This window comes from Diadema antillarum, unplaced genomic scaffold (assembly GCF_040938485.1).
Source record: "Diadema antillarum isolate AM-2024a unplaced genomic scaffold, OU_Dant_1.0 scf00000002, whole genome shotgun sequence".
NCBI lineage: Eukaryota > Metazoa > Echinodermata > Echinoidea > Diadematoida > Diadematidae > Diadema > Diadema antillarum.
In genome coordinates this window covers 1,470,140-1,492,411 of record NW_027270891.1, presented here as the reverse complement: position 1 = coordinate 1,492,411, position 22,272 = coordinate 1,470,140, and the positions used below count along the sequence as shown (strand labels likewise).

The window sequence follows — 22,272 nt, the reverse complement described above, 5'->3', positions numbered from 1 at the left end:
GAATTCCTTGTTCCTGTGAGCTACATTTAATATGAGCGTGACCCAGTATTAGACACGTGTCAAGCCTTTGCAGACACAGATTTATTTTTCTTCATGTTGTTTAAAGGTCATTTAAAACAAATTTAGATATTATATTCATTTCTTTTAAGTTAAGAGGAGCAAATGTGGAGATCATGACCTGTGATACATGTTACGGGAAGTCTATATTTTTATGTGTACTCGTTTTTTTTTTTCAACTACAAGGAATTACCTATGAGCTAATTGGATAAAGAAGCTGGGCATTCCTTTTTTTCATCAGTTAATGTCAGTGCTGGTGTATTATTCTTGAAAAGTCGGCATCTAAATGTCCTCCAAACCAAGTACTTACTGTATAAAATTATATTCCTGTGAGTTACGTTTCTTATGAGCATGACAGATCTGTAGACACGTGTCATAGTGGTTACAAACACTAAGTTTCCTTTGCTTTCATCGTTATCAAGAAGCGATTTTGAACAATTTCAGATGTTCTGGTTTTTTCAATTTCGTTACGAGAAGGCAAGAATGATTTCATGTAAAACATGTTAAGGAAAGTTGATAGTTTGGTTATTTTATCATTACCCATCTTCGTCTTCTCAACAAGAAGATGATACACATGAGCTCATTTGCTAAAGAAGTTGAAGGATGTTTAATTGCTGGTAGCCACGTAGGGGCTTTTGACATAACATTTTGCATCTTAATCCCTCGAAACTAAGTACACGCAGTATTAGTTTATAGATAACATAATATTTTTGTTGTTGCTGTGAGCTTATTCATATGAATTTTAGACATGTTTCTCATATGTTTCTGTCATATGCTTTACTGACGAACAGCAAATGTTGAGTTTATTGGCAAGAGAGGTGCATCATTACTTTACATTTAAGTTCATTGAAGTGCCGGAGCATAAACTTGTCTTGAAATATTAGCATCCAAAACCCTCCAAACCAAAAACGTGCAATACTAGGCTAGGAATTCCTTGTTGTTGTGAGTTATGTTTCTTAAAAACACTGATTTTTTTCTGCTTTTGCAATGTACTATGTTCAAAAACACTCTTGAACAATTTTCAGATTTCGTTTCTTTCTTTAAAGAGAAGAAAACGGTGAGGTCATGTGAAGCATGTTCCTATAAGTTTTATTTCGTTAATAATTTTTCTTAACCCATCTCCTCAACCGTAAGGTGATACGGTACCTAAAAAGTCATAGGCCAAAGGTGTTGAGCTTTACTTCCCCCTTTTTAAGTAAATTTAAGAGCTGGGGCATTATTTTTAAAAAGTTGGCATTTTAAGCTATGTACACCGAGGACGAGTCTTACTGAATGGATTTCTTGTTGCAGTAGAATTGTATGTTTTATGAGCTTGATGGAGTATTAGACAATTGTATAAAGTGTTTGCAAAAACTGTTAATGTATTCCCTTTTGCTAATGTCCAAAGAGTTCATTTGCCAAGTTTTGATTGTCTTTTGTTTTTAAATCATCAGGGGTTTGTTTTATCATGGTCATAGAGGAAAGAAACTTGATTATAAAAAAAGCCTTCATATAAGAAGAGATACTGTAGGACACAATTTCATTAAAAGTTGTGATTTTCAACATTTCCAAAATGCAATTGATGAATATTTCTCCCCAGGGCACAGAAAGAAAGTAGTTTTTGGTCTTGGTTTTTTTTTTTACGTCAGTATGTTATAATACCCGCGGGTTTACGCCCATCCCACCAATTTCCATCCGGATACTGTACCCGGCCCTGTTGTTGTTTTTTTTTTTTCATTTTTGTTTTACACTGCAAAGAAAATGAGAACACTGATGCTTGAGAAAAATCCCGACATGTTTGATTGGGCAATTCTTTTTTGATGTCTATTATTCTTTCCAAATAAGTTTTTTTGATTATCACTGAGGACAAATACAGATACCCTTTTTCTTCTACCAAAACCACAGCACTGTATATTCTCATCTTTCTACAGTATTTCGTCTCAACACTTGCCCTATTGATATTTCAAAGCATGTTTCCCTGTGCGCTCAAGAAACTCCCCCATTAAAGGAGACCTCCGGGTGATTCTCAGATTTTTACATTTGTACAACTATGAATTAGTTATACTGAGGACAGAGTTTCAGAATTTGTGATAATTGGGATGAAGAATAAGAATATTTTCAAAAAATAGAACAAATTGCAATGAACAAGGATGATGACATGGGAGAGTCACCATAAGAATGCATGAGTTGGGGCTCAAGGAAGCAGAACAAAAGAATAAGGCAATGCATTGATTATAGACAGGTGAACTCGCAAGCAAGCGGTATTATTATGGAATTACACTGCTATCATTTCTGAAATATGTGACACTGCACCTCAAAACAAACAAAAAGTCGCCAGACATGAATTTTTAGTTAACACCATATTCTGAAAGAGCAGACTTTAAGCTTTAAAATGATGTATAACTTAAATCAAATGGACTCTCCTAACCTATCTAAATATTGGAAAGAAAGCACAAACTCAGGAAAAGTGTGAACTGAGAAAAGAGGCTCTGAAGTACAGTGTCTATTCAAGCGCTTAATCTTTACCAAACTCTGCTGGCTGTGCGATGAATGGGACAAAAAACAGGAAGTAAACCACCAGAGTGACAACAATGAAGAGATTATCAGATTAAACTGAAATTGAGCATGCCTCATTAACACATTCTGCCCATAATCAATGCCAACTTTCAAAGCAGTAGCCCTATCCTTTCAAAAGTTATTTGAGTTGAAAGTGAAGAGTGTGGACAAGGATTTTCAGAAATGAAAAAGGGATTCTAAAGACACACCTAATCACACTATTCTACCAAAAATGTTCGAAATAAACTGCTAAAAAAACACACTTTCCCGCCCGTTTTATGATACCAAATTTTAGCATAATGTAAAAGAAGACCCGCTCTTTCAGAAAATATGAAAGAGTCAAGTTCGGCTAGGTTGACCCATTTCACTTATTTTCAGTCCTCACGCAAAATCAGTGTGTGCGACTTTATGTTCGTTTTGAGGTGCACGGTCACATATGTGAACCTTATAGCTGGTAAAATTGGGTCTTTGAGAGCGTCTGGGGGCTACGCCCCACCACTTAAAGCGTCTGGCAACGGTCATGCATTTATTCTGTAAGTGTAAGAACAAGTTCCAGTGGGTTTCATGGGGTTACTTTCCTAATTTTCAGCTAGGCTAGCCTAGCTGGTAAGAGTTTGGTCTTTGGGGCGTCTGGCGGCTATTGTCTGGCAACAATCATTCAATTATCCTTTGAGTGTATCACAAGAACAAGTTCCAGTGGGTTTCAGGAGGTTATTTTTCCAGCTATATATAGGCTAGTCTACCTGGTAAAATTGGGTCTTTGAGGGCGTCTGGCGGCTGCCCCCCCCCCCCACTATTTAAAACGTCTGGCAACGGTCATGCATATATCCTGTAAGTGTAAAGAACAAGTTCCAGTGGGTTTCACAAGGTTACTTGTTCAGCTAGGCAAGCCTAGCTGGAAAAAGTTGGGTCTTTAAGGGCGTCTGGCGGCTACCCCCCACCACTTAAAACGTCTGGCAATGGTCATGCATTATCCTGTAAGTGTAACGAACAAGTTCCAGTGGGTTACATTAGGTTACTTTTTCAGCTAGGCTAGCCTAGCTGGAAAAATTTGTGTCTTTAAGGGCGTCTGGCGGCTACCCTCCACCACTTAAAACGTCTGGCAATGGTCATTCATTTATCCTGTAAGTGTAACGAACAAGTTCCAGTGGGTTTCATGAGGTAACTTTTTCAGCTAGGCTAGCCTAGCTGGAAAAATTTGGGTCTTTAAGGGCGTCTGGCGGCTACCCCCCACCACTTAAAACGTCTGGCAATGGTCATTCATTTATCCTGTAAGTGTAACGAACAAGTTCCAGTGGTTTTCATGAGGTTACTTTTTCAGCTAGGCTAGCCTAGCTGGAGTTGGGCCTTTAAGAGCGTCTGGCGGCTACCCCCCACCACTTAAAACGTCTGGCAATGGTCATTCATTTATCCTGTAAGTGTAACGAACAAGTTCCAGTTGTTTTCATGGGGTTACTTTTCCAGCTAGGCTAGCCTAATTTTGGGGGGTCCTTTTTGTGGCCCTCCTGGCCACACCCACCACCGATGACCAGCCAGACGTGCATTTCCATACTCAGGGGCATATGTACTAAATTGCTATACACATAAAAATTGGTAACCTTTTCAGCTAGGCTGACCCCCGCTGGCTCCCGGACTAAATGGCCTCCTCCTGAGCAATATCTGGCTAACTCTACTTGACAAGCAGGCTGATTATTAAACACCCCTCAGACCCCCACACTATAGTGGCCCTAATTGATACTTACAGTTAGACAACCATTACAATGTGTGAAGCTAACCGTGACAACCCCACACACAGGAAGTGATTCTGCGCACTAAACCTTGACCTCCCTACCTACCGTGACCTATTCAGCCAATCGTTGACTTTCCCTCCAGGAAGCCAAAGTCCCTTTGATCCTTCCCGATGGTATTTAAGCCGGATTTTCCTCTCACTTGCTACGAATTTTCTACGAATTGTTACGAATGTGCTACGAATTTGCTACGAATTTTCAATCTTATCTGGAAAACATCTGTGCTGCCACAAGCATGGACCCATTCAGTCATTGCCCGATTCTGAAACGAAATTCAGACCCATCAAAACCCTCGTCAAACAGACCAATATCTGTGACATCGGTGATGTGTAAATTGATGGAAAGTATGATTGATAACAGATTGTTGTGGATAATAGAGAAATGTCAGATATTATCCTGTAATCAATTTGCTTTTAGAGGACATAGAAGCACAATGGACGTGATCGTTAGCTTAGAAAATGATGTACATAAAGGTTTGGTAAGTAAGGAATATGTTATATCTTGTTTTTTGGAATTTGAAAAAGCTTTTGATGTGTTGTACAGAGAAGCAATTATTTATAAGACGCAAAAGATAGGTTTCCGTGGAAGAATCATTACATGGATACACAGGTTTTTTTTTTTTTTAATAATAGAACAATTCAAGTTGAGCTTAACAATGTTTTGTCTGATACATTTGTGTCTGATTATGGTCTACATCAAGGCAGTGTTATCAGCCAGACATTATTCAACATAATGCTGAGTGATTGGAATGATGGATTAAATAAGGTTAGTGTCTCCTTGTATGCTAATGATGTAGTGATATGGTGTGTAAATAAAAATTTTGATTTTTGTGTGAAGGAAGTTCAAACAGGTCTTGATTTTATATCTGAATGGTGCCATAATTGGGGCATAATATTATCTAGGAGGAAATCATGCGCTGTTGCATACATTAGCAACAGAAGAATACCAAAGGTATGTATTCGATTATGTGATGAGCCCATGGAAGTTAAAAAGGAGGTTTGATATCTCGGGGTGTGGTTTGATTTTAAGTTAACTTGGAAGCGTAGTATAGAATCAATTATAACAAAATGTAGGAAAAGAATGAATTTGCTGTGGATTTTAGCTGGCACTGACTGGGGTGCTGATACAGCAACACTACTTTAGTTAACATAGCACTTATTCGATCTATTTTGGATTATGGGTGTATGATTCAGCCTCTAAATGTCAAAAGGATAGATTGCAATCAATTCAATATCAATGTTTGAAGATTATCACAGGAGCCGCTATAGCTACCTCAACTGATGCACTCCAAATAGAGTGTGGGGAGATGCCCTTGGATTTACGAAGACAGTATCTTACTGATTCATTTAAATTCCACATTCAAGCGCAAAATGCAGATTAGCCTTTGAAATCACTCCTGTTATTTTGCTGGCAATATGAAACATTTCACTGGAAAGCTGGCAGAGAACCAGTTGCAATGAGAATCACTACCTTAGATGAAACCATCGAAAATTTTGACGGTTGTATCAGAGGTATTCCTTTTTGGCACTTGGTTGTACCACATACTTCTTATAACATTCAGAAAAGGATAGCCAATAAGAAAGATGTTAATGAGTACGAATTGAGGGCGATGATGTTAGAGTATATTGATAATGAAAGGATTTTTTTAAATGATTTATACGGATGTATTTCTTCCAAACAAGAGAACAAAGTATCTTCTTCTGCTTTTTATGAACCGGAATATAAATATGGTAAAGCGTTCCGGATCCCTCCCGTTTCAGTACACAGATCGGAACTTATAGCCATCCTAATGGCCCTGGAATGGTTAGAAGTGAACCATATAATGCAAACACCTGTGTTGATATTAACTGATTCTAAATCTGCACTACAGGCAATAGAACATCGAGATTCTTCTCCTCTTGTTTTTGCAATTCTGTGCAAAATTACACATCTACATAAAAAAGGAACTTATTTCTTTGTTGTTGTTTTAGAGGGTCCCCTCTTATTGTGGAATATCAGGTAATGGGAGAGCTGATACTCTTGCGAATTCAGGACTCGCACACCAAGAAGTTGATTTGCAAGTCTCTTATACGGTGACAGAATTACGTATTTATAATTATGCTGAATTTTAACACCAGGATATGGTGTACGAGATAGGAAAATTCACAGCATGGAAGGCATCTTTATACTATTCCGCCTACACCATATACGAATTTAAATCATTCTGTAAAAGTAGAAAAGATGAATGTGTATTACATCGATTAAGACTTGTAAAATGTAAGCTTAATTATCATTTGTGTAAAGTAGGAAAACATGGCAATGTACAATGTGATATTTGTAAAGAACAAGATACCATCTCTCACGTTTTGTATTGTAAAAGATACTGCTCCAAAGAGTAACATTACCGAGTAGGACTGACCAGATTTTGCGAGTCTTATACGAGGTGCTCTTCTCTATCTCAACTTTTATGCGTGCAGATTGCTCCCCGCGCCTAATTGTTATCACGATTATTTTAGTTACATAACAATGGAATTATTGTTTTTTCCGTTGTCGAAAAAAATGAGTGAGAATTTCTTTTTATATATGAGATAAAAGGCGTAAATATTCAATATTGAATGAGGCGCCTTTAGGCACTACCACCGCCAACAACAACACTTGCTCATTCCCTTGAGAACGGCGAGAACATGCTTGCCGAAACGTCAGGATTGGGTAGGCCCTTTTCAGGGCCACTCACATACTCCAGACAGAATACGTGGTGCACCGTGAGACCTCATACCATCCACCGTTCTACCACCAAGGAAGCCTTCAAAGATTGCAGGTTTCTGTCTAATAAAATAAGTAGTACGTTTGTTTTGCTATAAAAAAATAGAAACGTCTGAAGACGTACGTATCAATCAAGGCTGAGCACACTAGATTTGACTTTCACTGACACTATTCAGAGTTTGCAAAGCTAGTGTATGCTCTATTCACATCTCACATTCGGTCGATATTTTGCATTATGCGATATGCCACATGCAGTTGATCGTGGAAAAGGGATACATGCACTGCTTGATTGCTCTCGGGCAGGCGGAATAACAAAACTGAAACAAAAACATACACATTCCTCACGGGGGCCCCGGGGACACAATACCCAGGGAATTGCCGGGGGGGGGGGGGGGTCACATCGGGTCCCAATTTTTACCTTTTCAAATTTTCAGACAGGACGTGAAACGAACTTGGCAGATACTGCTTCTGAAATGTAGAATCAATACATTTGTAGATTTGGAAATTATTTCTCACCTACCGGCACCAAGGGGCACAATGCCAAGAGAATGAAGGTTAAGAAGACAACGCCACCAAATCAAGAAATCTTTACAAATCATCTCCTGAAAAACCCGATAATGGTAAGTTTTATAATAAGTGTAATAGTAAGTGAGTGTACTTGCAAGGGACCAAATTTTTTATCTTCTTCTTGAAAACACTTAGGTCAAATTCAACAAACCTGGCAAGCATCCCCTCACTAGGGTCGGAGAATACTATGTTTTTACCCCCCCCCCCCCAAAACAAAAGGGGGGAAGATCACCATAACCTTACCCCTGGGGACCCCGTGCAACCTAGCATCACCATATTAGAGTTTAACTCTTTATGTGCCATGTTCGCACGTCCGACTCAGTCGACGGCGTGCCAACTTCGCATATTCTGCTCATAGTTGGGGGCCTAAGGGCTCAAAATGGGTTGTTTGGTTCAGATTTTTCCAAAAGCACCAAATTTGGCTCATAGGTGTCTTGTACCATACTCTTTGGATTTTTGATGGGCGCCAAGACTAAAGACTTGGGCCGCCATATTGGTGGAATCCAATATGGCCGCCATCCGGGTTAAAGGTCAACTGCAGTTACAAATTGAAAAGGTTGATTAATGTTATGAATCCCATGTGGAAGATTTTACGGGGCTAGAGAATGTCATTCTAAATATTATTTCTGCAATTCAAGGTCACTTTCAAGGTCAAATAATGGTCAAATCAGGCATTTTGTGCATTTTTCGAAACGGCATCTGTGAGCATTCAACTACAATTCACTGGTACCCCTATTTTGTCCCATTTGTCATCTCTTCCATACTCCTTCAATGGTCAATTAGGGCCAAGAGCGGTTCCATCCTCCTACATATCAATAATGATTATGACAAATAAATGAAAAAATTGTATTTTAGATATATATACATATATATATTATATATATATATATAGATATTGAAATTTTGAGCACATAAAACGGGCTTCCATCGGTTTCGTTTTCTTTTCTCATTTTCTTTGCTCAAAGTTTTCACTATTGTTTCTGGTCAGTTTTTCCTTTCTTTGTTTCAATGTATATATGTATATAATTATAAAATATATACATATATATATATATATATATACGGCCGCCATCCTATTCCAAGGTGCCGAATCAGCGTGCAATGGCAAAGAGGGTAATAAACACGCCTAATCTTAGTTTGTCTTCGGGTTTTTTTTTTCCCTTCTGACGAGATAGCTGGATAGCCCGTATGCAACTAGCTGGTCAGTTGTATGTACTAGGGGTGGACCACTTTACCGGTTTATGCACCTTGAGTTTTCCGATAACGGAATGCCGATTCGGGATCTTTTCATGTGTCTGGGTTTGTGATTCTTTCACACAAGGGACTTCCACTTTTTATATCCAAGTGATGAGGCGCAAAGTGTTGTTCCTCTACTAGAGGGGACGATATGACAACACACACCATTGCTCAGCTAGACTTGAGATAAGTGGGATTCGAACCCGCGCCGGAACACAAGTCTTTAGATCGCAAGTCATACGCTACCGACTGAGCCACCTCGTCACCTTTCATGGTCAATTATATAACTTTCCAGCTGACAAGCGATATGATTCTCCTCCTGCTGAAATTGGTGTATGCCTGCTCTCCCTTGCTTCCGGGGAATCGAGCTCCTCAATCCAGGTCAGACCAGTATTTAGGGGCAGTTAACTAAATTCGATCATTAAAGTCCTATAATGGCAGTATCGTATCAGAGTAGGTGAAGACAATTCAACTGAAGGTTTTTTCTTATCTTTTTTTATTCTCTTTTTATCAAACGAAACCGTTTCTTTGCTGAAGCGCAAATGACTAGGGAAACTGAACACCTATTGATGTTGTATGGGATACTGATCCCGAAGAAAATAATCTTAACATTTTTGCGCAGCAACACTGTGCAGTCCTCTGACAAGAGATGGTGATGGCACCACTCAAATCTCAAATCATGATTGGAAGAGCGTAGCGGCTTCCTGAAAATTGAGATTGAAAAATAAAGAACTGCCCTCATTTATCAGCGCACAGATATCCAAGAAAAAATGGGACGGACAACTCATCCTGAGCACCTGATTCGAGACGGAAATATCCAACAGGAATTGTGATCTCACAACCCTTCAGCTTTCCAACAACTTAGATACGGTCTACGCAAAGATATCCTTACAAAGGATGACATAATGTTTTCTGAAAGCATTTTCTGAAAACAGTATACAATCGCACGGATGAGAATAACATCACATTTTTGGTAGTGTGCTTTTTTTAATCCCTTTGATCTGAGGGAGTTACGGGTGGGGCGTGGTTTTGAAAAGATAAAGGCCTTTTCAGCTCTTTCCTGTACAGCATACCTCTCTTCCAGAGCCCAACATCAGGCACTGACAGGGTGCGACATTACTTGAGACTTGCTTTGATGTGGCATGCAAAATGCAGTAGTAGTATTGTATAGTATTGTATTGTATTTATTCAGACAAATCAAAAACAACATGTCTAGGGGTGCAAAAAAAGGTACGAATACCCATGCATGTCTGCACCCCTGGAGTACATCATCACAAAATTAAACAAATTAAAAATTATGATTGGAACATTGAAATACAAAAATCTAAATACATATAGGTACAAATATAATACAGTTATTGTAAAATGACAATGAAATCAAACTCTGGCCTTCGGAACAGCAATATATTGCACAAAAAATGGGTAACCAGGATAAAATGTAAATAAGTGATATCGCAAGAGAGGAATAATCATCTAAGACAACAAACCATATTGCAGGGTATACTAGCGGAATATTAAAACATGGACGAATACATTAAAAAAAAAAGTCTATATCATAGTATATGCACATTAATATTGCACCGGACAGAGTAAGGTTAAAATTCATCAAATGAGACTTATATGATATACATGATACATTGTAGAATGAATTCACATACATAAAAACTGTCTTAATAAATATTTAAAGCGAGAAAGAGATGTACTGGCTACAATGTTACTTGGCAATGAATTCCATTCTTGTGAAGTCTTGAGATAAAAAGAACATTTGAAATAATCAGTTCTTGCAAACGGGATATATACTTTCTTATTATGATCATTTCTACCAAATCTGTTCTCTCGTGTAATTCTTTGTTGTCCAGTATTCACTATATCATTTATCATTTTGTAAAACATTATAAGTCTGAAATACTTACGTCTTGTAATTAATTTCGAGAAATGTATCTTTTGCAACAACGTATCATAACCTGTTTCCCAGTCACGAAACAATAATCTAACAAACCTCTTCTGAACACGCTCAAGTACGTTAATGTGAGATAATCTGTATGGATCCCATGCAGCAGCACAATATTCTAAACATGGACGTATAAGAGAATTATATAAACTGATTAAAACATGTGAGGGACAATGTAAAAAATTCCTTTTTATGACACCAATAATTTTATTACATTTAACATACGTTTCATTACAATGATCGTTCCAGTTGAGTGTTTCAATGATAATTATTCCTAGATATTTTTCTGAATGAGTTATACTTAATTTCTTTTCACATAAAACATAATCATAATCATATTTTGTTCTTTTCCGTGACATTTTCATAATCTTACATTTATTAACATTAAAGTCAAGATGCCATGTCTTAGACCATTTACCCAAAGCATCAAGATCTCCTTGTAAATCGTCACAGTCTTCAAGTGAATTAATACACCTATACAAAATGCAATCGTCTGCATAAAGACGAATATTGGAAGATATATCATTAGTAATATCATTTATGAAACATAAAAACAAAATCGGACCAAGGATGGTTCCCTGCGGGACACCAGACTTAACATCAACCCAGTCGGCACATTCCCCGTTGAGCACAACCCTCTGCTCTCTATGTTCTAGAAAATTCATGATCCATTTCAAATTGGAGTTTACTACACCGTACCTTTGTAATTTAATTTCTAAAAGACTGTGCGGAACACTATCAAACGCCTTGGCGAAATCTAAAAAGACGATATCCACTTGGGAGCCTGTGTCCATCGCACTTGACCAATCGTGAATAGCTTCGATCAATTGTGTCTCACATGAGCGCTTTTCACGGAAACCGTGCTGACCGTCACACAATATATTGTTCACTGACAGGTGATTAACAAGTCGACGACATACAATCTTTTCAAGTAATTTGCACACAATAGAAGTCATAGAAATTGGACGATAATTATTTGGGTCGTTTTTCTCACCTTTCTTAAATATAGGGCAAATGTTAGCTCTTCGCCAGTCAACGGGCAGCTTTCCCGAGGACAAAGATTCATTAAATAATTTACATAAGGAACTGGCTAATTGTTCAGACCCTTCTTTCAATATTTTTGCTGGCAAGCCGTCTGGTCCTTGGGATTTACTGACATCAATATTCTGTAATAATTTACGTACTTCAGCGACATCACAAACAATATTTTCCATGACTGGAACACAAGAAAACAAATCGTTTAGTCGGGGATGAGTAAACTGGGAATCATTGAATGTAAACTGAAACTGTGTATTTAAAATATGTGCAATCATTTTGTCATCTGTTACGTGAGTTCCGTTTACTACCAAAGATGATATCGTCTTTTGTTCAATCTTCTTTGATTTAACAAACTTCCAAAATCTTTTCGGATTTTGCTTTATATCCTCACATAAGGTATTACACATATAATTCTTATATTTTTGTTTCAACAATTTCTTAGCTTCCCGTCTTATTTGTGAAAATTTTTCACGGTCATTCTTAGCGTTCGTTGTTTTAGCAATATCATATAACTTCTTACGTTTTTTAAGTATTTTCTTCACTTCTTTATCAATCCATGGTACGTAAGAACCAATAGTTACATTGCGTTTAGGTATGTTTTTCTCAACTGCATCTAGTAGACTACTCTTCCATATTTTCCACTCGGACTCAATGTCATTACATGATTTACCGTGCATTTGCGATTGTAACAGATCATTTCTATAAGAATCAAAGTTAGCTCTTGAGTAAAGATAAATCATCCTATGATTCTGATTCATTATCTGTGTGTTACAAAGAATCTTAAAAACAATAGCATCATGATCACTTATACCTGAAATAATTTTCACATCACTTATCATAGTTGGATCAGTTGAAAATAACAAATCTAGTGTATTACTAGATGTTATTGTAATTCTGGTTGGTTCCGAGATGTGTTGATAAAAAGAATTCATTTCTATTATATGTAACATTTGATCAGTCAACTGAGAATTGTCCAAATCAGTAACAAACCCGTCTGACCACTTTAACTGTGGGAGATTAAAATCTCCTGTCAGAATAATTTGCTTATTTCTCTTACCATTTTCGGTTATATGTGACAGAGATTTCTCTAATTCATACATATTGATCATACAACTATTTGGTGGTCTGTAGAATACACCTAAAAAACAACGATTTCTTATTTGGAGAAGACATTTCACACCAGAGTATTTCACAATTTGTTTCTAAATCTTGGCGATGCGTTACACATATCTCTTGCTTATGAGCAATAAGTACACCACCACCATGTCTATTTCTATCTTTCCTTAACACGCTGTAATTATGTGGAAAAATCTCAGCTGATATAACGTCACACCCCAAGTGCGTCTCAGTACAAAACATAACATCGGGATTTTCAATTTCTATGATTGCCTGTAATTCTTCCATCTTATTAACAACACTTCTCACATTCAAAGATATACATTTCAAGGTTTGATCAACATTATATCTACACTTATCAGAACTAAAACATTTCATACTTTTATCTGTTCTGCCTGTCTCTCTGTCTTTACCCTCATGCCGTGCATAGCATGACCCATGAACAGTCTGACGGGCACTCTCTTCTTGGCCGACAATCTAGAATGGACAAAGTTTCGCTTTGTGTCCATATTGCATACATCGACTACACTGAAGTTGCATACCATGGCGACATGACTGCGACCTGTGATTGGGCTCTCCGCAATTTTGACAGCCGAGCGGGACTCCATGGTAGCTGGGATACAACTGAAGGGGTGGGGCACGGAGCACTGATGCGTACGATGGTCTGTCGAGAGCGTAACTGTAAGGGATGCGTTGGATGTCGGTATTTGTGCGCTTTTGGAGTGGCCGGGTGGGATGGTACACGCGAGACGTCGTGGGGTGGGGTGGCTGGTTGAGGTGATACATGTGATGGTTGGATGGGCCGTGGGGAGGAGGACCTTGGGGAGGCGGGTGGGAATCGAACCGTTGCTGTCGGAGGGGTAGGTTGGGTTGAGGATAGTATGGATGCGAGCTCGGTTGACTGGGAGGTCCGTTGCCGAGTGGGGGCGTGGTTGTTGCTGTGGCGAGATGGCGGCTGGGGGGTGGTTGACGATTTGGGGGCATCTGACGAGAAGTTGACGGATTTTGATGGAGACTTTGTTTATCTGTTCGTAGGGTTCCTGGAGGTGTCGGTGGTTCACTTGATGGGGGTGCAGTTCGGGGTGCGGCTGATGCAGAAGCCTTGGGGATGTCCAACAGGGCATCAATGGCGTGCTGCACTTTACGTAACTCCATTGTTAGGTCGTCGACTCTTTGAGGCAGGCATTTGCATTTCATACAAAGAGGGCCAGAAGAGTCACGGGGAAGGGCGCACAGTTGACAAAGGCGATCTCTCGGCTGGTGAACTGAACTATTGTGAGACGACTGGTCGCTGGCAGTAGAAATGTCATTGTCCTTCTCAAGTACAATGCGGGTGCGGGTGAGGACAAAATGGCGGACTATAACCGGATTTAGCTCAGGGTATATCGCACCCAAGTCCTCTTCGATGAGGTTGTCCTCAAGGTCGGTGTCGGTCTCGATATTGAGAAGGCGTGATAGGCATATTATTTCCAGTGCCTTTCTGGCACTTTGGACAGTTACACCCTTTGGTAGTTTAAAGGAAAAGTTGCCAGATCCTGGTATCCCCTTGTACTTGTTTGATTTAGGGCCGGACACCATGGTTTCAGTTTACTGGAACGTAGAGTTTCAAGTTCGACACGGCACACACAGGTGGGACTAACGACCGACGAATGTGTGTGAACGGTATGTGAGTTAAACGAAATATGTACTTACTGTCGGTAACAGTAACATCTCACTTGGTAATCCATTTCGTGGTTGAAGCAAAATTTCAAGGTCAGTGATATTCCCGGGAGGTCCACATTTAGAGAGTTTTCCTGCTGGTGAGATGACAAGTCCGCTTTTCAGAGTTTTGACGCCTAGACGTGCATGGATGAATGCGATATGAATCATAGAAATTACTCAAAACATATGCAACAAAAACTCCAAAGACCGCGCGTCTCAGCAACTGAGGACTGGGTCAGCAAACCAGAGCTCATTGACGCATTAACTACTTTAATAATCGTGCTCATGTCCAGCAAGGACTGATGGGCAACAAGGTTTGGGGCAGCCTGCGTCAACGAGGGTAGGCATCATCTCGTCATAACGTGGGAGCAGATCATCAGAAACCACCCTATTTGATGTGATCCCTGCCTTCAGGGACTGGAGTTGGAGGAAAGATGGCACAGGTACATGGCAATTAATAGTACTATCAGCCACTCTCCGCAATGCTTTAGTACCAAATTTCATTCTTCTGCACCACAGCTGTTTCAAGGCATGCATTGGGAGGTGGAAAACATGGAAATGAAAAAAAAATAATGAAATGAATGAATGAATGAATGAATGAATGAATGAAGGTGAAAATGCACAATGTAGAGCAGGTGTCAGACGAGCCATGGTCAGTAGTTTGATATTGCTGCAAACTTAAAGTGGGGGGGGGGGGGAGGGGATTGAGGGCCTATCTGACGGGAGGAGACATTGTCGCAATGCCAGCGTCTCGAAGATATTATTTTCGCTGTCACAACTAACGCGATTTCCATGGCGACGCCCAAGACGTCTTTAAACAAAGGAACAACTTATTTGCTTGGAAGTCACGGGGATGTTGGCACGGCTTTTGCAGTCGCAGGGACTTATCAGAGACGTCTTTTCTCAGCGACTTCTCACTTTCGTCGCCATTATGTTATTACGGTCTCCACAAGATGCGGGACATCTCGAAGATGTTGCAGACAACTAGTCCCCATGACATGGCCACAGTGATGGAGACTTCGCAGAGACGTCTCGGAGACAAGCTGGAAGACGGAAATAGTCTCAGCAAGAAACGGAAATGTTTGATTCTCCTGCGAATCCTGGAGATTGGGCTCATCTCCAGGAGACGTGCGTCGTAGAGATGTTGCGGAGAGTAGAGTTGCAACCTATAGTCTTCAGACCAACGAGATACCAACTTATAAAGTCTTGTGATATCATACCAACTTGCGTCCAAGCACTTTGGATAGAATGTTAATAGACCATAGAAGGTGTCATGAAAGTTGTACTATAGCATATCTAATCTGTACCCTGTTAATGGTGTCACTGTGGCGCCTGTGAAATATGCTTGTTCCCTAGATGACGTCACCAGGACCGTCATGTTCTCTGAACGGCATATTTTAGCTGTGGAGGCACATACATTTCCTATAAGGACTTTTGAATCGAACTTTCTTACTCAAGTTCGAAAATAGCAAATTGATGCCAACCTGATGTACTAAAAACTCTCTTAAACACGACAGATTTTTTTCTTTTTCATCCAGATTAGGAGTGATCTTCATAATTATTATTTCATTGAATTTAGATCTGAATCATGAACATCTATTGTGATTGAGGATCCCTGAACTGCAACAGAGAAATAAAAACACTTCTCTTTTCAGTGGCAACGTCAAGGACGCTGGTAATATAGAGAGTAGCCCCCCACCCCCCCCCCCCCCTTGTGGCTAAACTATTAATATATTAGGTAGCAATAGGATTCTATTTCTCATATATGTATGTTTTTATTGCATTCCTTGCAGATGAAGATGAAAATAGTAATCCAATGATCAAATCTTGAAACCTCTTTTAGAGGGCATTGCCCATCATTCTAACTAGCTGTTTTGGCTGTCATTAAAGCAAATGCAAATATATTGAATTCCGCACATATGACCAGTGAGGTGAGGACATTTCCTCTTAGCGCTTGTAATGTAAAAATAATTAATGGAATGATTGTGACATGAATTATGATATTCCATAGCTTTGGACAGAACCTCATTTAAAGCTTGTGTAGCCATATCATAACAGGCCATAATTGAAATGATGCAGAAAAAAATTACCGTAAGTAATTATTAAAAATGAAATTGAAGGGTTACCAAGTCTTCAAATTTGATTGTGAAATAAGGATCTGAGTAAGATCCCTTAAACCTAATTACTCGCAGAAAGGAGTTCGTATTATAATTCATGAGTGTATACCTAGGCCCGTATTCTGCTAAAAACTTAGACCCGAGTTTAAACCCACGCCTGGGTCTAAAATGGGTTTTGGGGTTGAAACCTGGGTTTAAAACACCAGTTTAGACCCAGGTTTAAACCCAAGTTTAATTTGTATTCTACTAAATCCAGCTATGGTCTAAATTGGGTTTAAATTAAACCTACCCAGGAGGAGGTTTATGTCGAGTTTAAATCGAGTCTAACGATGACTGGTAAGGGTACCAGCACACAGATGAATGCCAATGGCACAAAACGAGTGGCTGGCTGGATACAGCAGCTAGCTTGCCGGCCACACGCGTGTACACACGAGATACGCCTACGTCGTTGAGAAGCAAAGAGTATCTGCAAGCTAGACAAGCACTAGAGACTTCTACTCTTCGCTTAGAAGAGACTCGATATCTAGAAATACTAGTTACTACTACCTAGTAGTACTGCCTGTACTAATATAGCGTTAGTCTCGTCCTTATGATGAAAATAACCTGAAGACTAGACCAAGAACTCTGTAACAGTTTAAGGGGATCTGGAGAGTAGAGCCCGAGGTCGATCTAGATCTAGGCATAGACTAAAGAACCTCGTAAATTACCTAGACCTATTCGAATAGCTAGACTACAATTGTAACGTTAGGACTAACATTAGATCTTAAAGTTAGGTTATGTGGTAGGTAAAATCTACTTCTGTTGTTCTAATAATAATATCGAGACAGGGTTGATGTCTAACCGTTAGGCCCCTAATAACAGTTAGCGTTAGGCCTCGCCTATTTCTAAATTTATTTTTAGAATGGTTTCCATTTTATTAACTGACAATCTTTCGGGTGCTTAAGTGCACGCCTTCGGAGAAAAGCTTTTATTCAATTTCCTACCTCAATCAAGGTCCAGGTTTGATCAATCTCCTATCCATTCCGAATTCACGATTCGATCGACATACGGTAAACAGCCATGTCCAATCAAGCGCACACAGCAACCGTGCCGCCGGCCGGCGCGGCGCGATGGCTCTGCTGGCGGCGACTGAGCATTCAAAGCTACTAGCTGCCAGGAATAAATAGCGCTACGCTTACCATGTATCCTGCCTGTGATGTGCGCCGCACACGTACACAAATAAGGAGAGGTACAGTACATGTATACTAAAATGTACAGTGCTTTACGAATCGTCGCAAGCAAAAATGCAGCATGCCCTTATTCGACATAAATACCCGTAAAAACTATTCCCAGTCCAAGAAAGTCACACCCATGTGCCTGATACACTGCCAATAATGAATTAAAGTGGATTTGTGGAACGAAAAGTCCTCAGAGAGGAAGAGTTTCTTGTTCCACTGAGGGCACCATGGTGGCTTGACCCAAGACTATTTCGGGTTTAATCTAAACCCGAAATAGACTTGGGTTTAACTAAACCTCGCTAGCAGAATACAAAATTAAACTTCGGGTCTAGCTAAACCAAAGGTGAGTCTAAAATGGGTTTAAACCTTGGTCTACAGTAGAATACGGGCCCTAGTGTTTGAATCTTAACATGAAAGCAGATATATTGATGTTACGCGTGAGAAAGCCCACCTCTCCCTCCCCAACAGCCCTCAACAACTGCAATTCTATTAGCAGGGCTGGCATTCCTCCTATATTGACTATAGGCAAGGCATTTTCTAAATTACCTATTGTGAATATAATGGTTTGACCCCAAATGACCTTTAGGGAGACCTTATAAGGAAAAGTTGACATCAGACCATAAAAACAACTTCAGAATCGAATTCCTTGACCCATAAAACCTCTAAAGCTGACTTTTCAAATTAGTGTAACACTTTTAAAGGTTTTTTGTTACGGACTGGCCTTTAAACGTAGGTGGCAGCCATATTGGATTTTGCAAATAATATGCCGCCCCGAAGGGCGCCCTTCACAAGAAAGACGCCTTTTTTCAGCCGTCGACAAATGCAATTCTATACCTAAGGCTGGCATTCCGGGAATATTGACCATGGGCAAGCCATTTTTTCAATAAACTGTTATGAATACAATGGCTTGACCCCTAAATGACCTTAAAGGTAGGGGATACCTTTTACAGACCTCCCAAAATGCAGCAAAACATTGAATATGAACCTCATGGGACTTGTTTAGGCCACTACTGAGAACTTTGGAAGTCAACAGTTATCTACAATTTGAATAATGCACAAAACTCAACTACTCAGTAGTTCTGTGTGTCAGCCACACTTAAGCCTTTTTGTTGCAGTCTTCTGTATTTTTTATCTATAAACACAAATCTAAAAGTATAAGAGCTGATATAATAACATAAAGAGTGTGTGGCAAGAATGTATATAGAAATGTTTGTAAGTTTTGATGAACTTTCTTCACAAAATATACATGATGGACACACATGCAGTGCATGGTTCTGCAAAGGTAGCCTAGTAATGTACTGGAATTTACGGTGAGCCCCGAAAAAAATTCAATTCAAAATCTAACGGTCAATAAAAATGTACTTAATGTTACCTTCCACTTTCAATACTTTATGGGAGTTTCTAAAATGATACTCTCTTCAACATACCACTTTATTTATACAACTCTTAATTTAAGGCATGCAAATGGGATTCCCTACCTTTAAGGTGACCTTATAAGGAAAAAAATGACTTTAGACCATAAAAACAACTTCAGATTTGAATTCCTTGACCCAGAAAACCTCTTAACCTGACTTTTAAAATGAGTTTGACCCTTTTATGTTTTCAAATGCAAGTGACCTTTAAACCTATATGGCGGCCATATTGGATTTTGCCAATATGGGCGCCCTTCTTGGCGCCCATCAAAAATCGAAATAGTATGGTTTGGGCTACATGTGTGCCAAATTTAGGTGCTTTTGGAAAAATTTGAACCAAAAATCCCTTGCGCCCCCCACTATCAACAAACAAAGCCGCCAAGACCGATCGATAAACCGCTAATTACTGCTAATCCCGTGGCACAATGAAAGCGTCTCTCGTGCTTTTGTTCCTCTCATATACGGCTTGCATTATATGGGCCAGTTGGCTATCAAGCGATGTTCCGAACTAGATTTGCTCGTACATTCCAAGTTTCTGTCACGGTTTTATGTGCAAAAGTCATGCCTTTACAGTAATGTAGCAACTGGTCATTCAAAAGAAAAATTGAAAATAGACTCGTCATACAATTTATATCGAAACGAAGTTTGATATTCCACTTTAACTTTGCCTACTATTATGCCCATCTTAACAGAAATTTGTAGAAGTTATACAAATTGGAAAAACAGAATTCTTTCTCAAGGCATGACTACCTTCTTGCCTCAGAATAACGTGGCACATAGGGGGTTTCCACCGTGGCATATAAAGAGTTAAATGAGTGCAATGATTGAAATCAACAAACTTTTTCCTACCAGAGGTAATCGGAGTAAACACACACACACACACACACACGTATAGTATATAGATCCCGGGTTGGCGCCGTTGTTACGAGGATTGGATTTTTTTTTTTTTTTTTTTTTTTTGGGGGGGGGGCAGTTTTCACATTTAATTTTCTTTTTTGACAATGCCTGCCCAAATCTTCCATACATTTGGGAGCTAATTCTGTGATATAATTATAATACTAGACCGATGAATAGATTGTATATCACAAATTTCAAATATTGCATTTCAAGATACACTTTCACATTTACGGGACCTACTCTATGGAATGATTTGCCAAATGAAATAAAGTTGTCGAACGGACTTTCAATATTTAAAAGATGTTACATATAATTTCTTCTTCATAAAGATATATTGTAAATTTCAATTTGTATTCGTTGTACAAACACCATCCTTTGATGACTTTTGCCTTCTTATATGTATTTTGTACTTTCTGTAGTATAGTTTTCTTGTGTGTATTTCATTAATGTAACTATTCTTTGATGTAATATTGGAATCACCCATAGAAAGACCAACGGTCTATGTTGATCCCAAAAAAACTGAAATAACTGAAATAACTGCTTTTATGTTGTGAAATAGCTGTAAGTTGGTCTTTTTTTTTGGGGGGGGGGGATTGATTGATTGATTTTATTTCTGCCTTTTTCCAAACCACACATAACAAAAGAATACGCATATTTGGAAATCAACGTTACACGACATTTAAGCAAGCATATAATGTCTTGCAAATTAAATTCAAGGTACATATATACACACACACACTATGAACATGACAGTATTCAATGTATAAGACGTGTAGCATATCATTCACAAAAAAAAAAAAAATCGGAGGCGAATCGTTAAATCAACACTTGTAGATTATGTAAATAATAATTAGATATTCATTCAGAGCATATCACGTCGTTTCATTAAACGAATTTTAGAAAAAAATACAACAGAGGGAATTTAAATAAATTGATATTTGAAATTAAACATCAGAAAAGCAGGAGACCGCGATCATAAGCAGCAGCTTGACATGGATCGAGGCCTCGGGGTAAAATTCGAGGCTTAAGATCGATTTACATATCTGTATAACGGACTTCTCTACAAAAACAGAATCAATGGTCAAATCGAAAATATTGTAATAATTTATGAACTCAAAATGTAAAGGGGAAATTCGAAATAGTTTTCGTTTATTTGTTATCAATAGGCATTTTTTACCTGTATCGTTCCTGTATCGTTCCATTTTTTTTTTTTTGTGTGTATGTATCGTTCCTGTATTTCTTTTTTGTAAATGCTTTTTATCACGATGTGGGAAATCAATCAAATGATACAAAAAATAATGCAAATGGACATCCTGCACCGTTAGGGCCCTAAACGTACCATTATTCTTTGAGCATTCGTAGGGACAAGTCTAAAAGAATGCATGAAAGGTGAATTTGCAATACTCAATTGAGCGCAAGACCCCTGGTCTCTATTTGTGACCCTGCACCTCAAAACAAACAAAAAGTCACTAGACATGAATTTTTAGTTAAGACCATATTCTGAAAGAGCAGACTTTAAGCTTTAAAATGATGTATAACTCAAATCAAATGGACTCTTCTAACCAATCTAAATATTGGAAAGAAAGCACAAACTCAGGAAAAGTGTGAACTGAGAAAAGAGGCTCTGAAGTACAGTGTCTATTCAAGCGCTTAATCTTTACCAAACCGTGCTGGCTGTGCGATGAATGGGACAAAAAACAGGACGTAAGCCACCAGAGTAACAACAATGAAGGGATTATCAGATTAAACTGAAATTAAGCATGCCTCATTAACACATTCTGTCCATAATCAATGTCAACTTTCAAAGCAGTAGCACTATCCTTTCAAAAGTTATTAGAGTTGAAAGTGAAGAGTGTGGACTAGGTTTTTCAGAAATGAAAAAGGGATTCTAAAGACACA

General features: G+C 38.9%; 1 protein-coding gene across 1 annotated transcript in view; it reads left to right on the top strand.

Annotated features, from left to right (window-relative positions):
* The window catches only part of LOC139729726 (cyclic GMP-binding protein C-like), a 115,844-nt gene that overhangs the window by 10,733 nt on the left and 82,839 nt on the right, over positions 1 to 22,272 (top strand). The gene's annotated exons all lie outside the window — the stretch shown is intronic.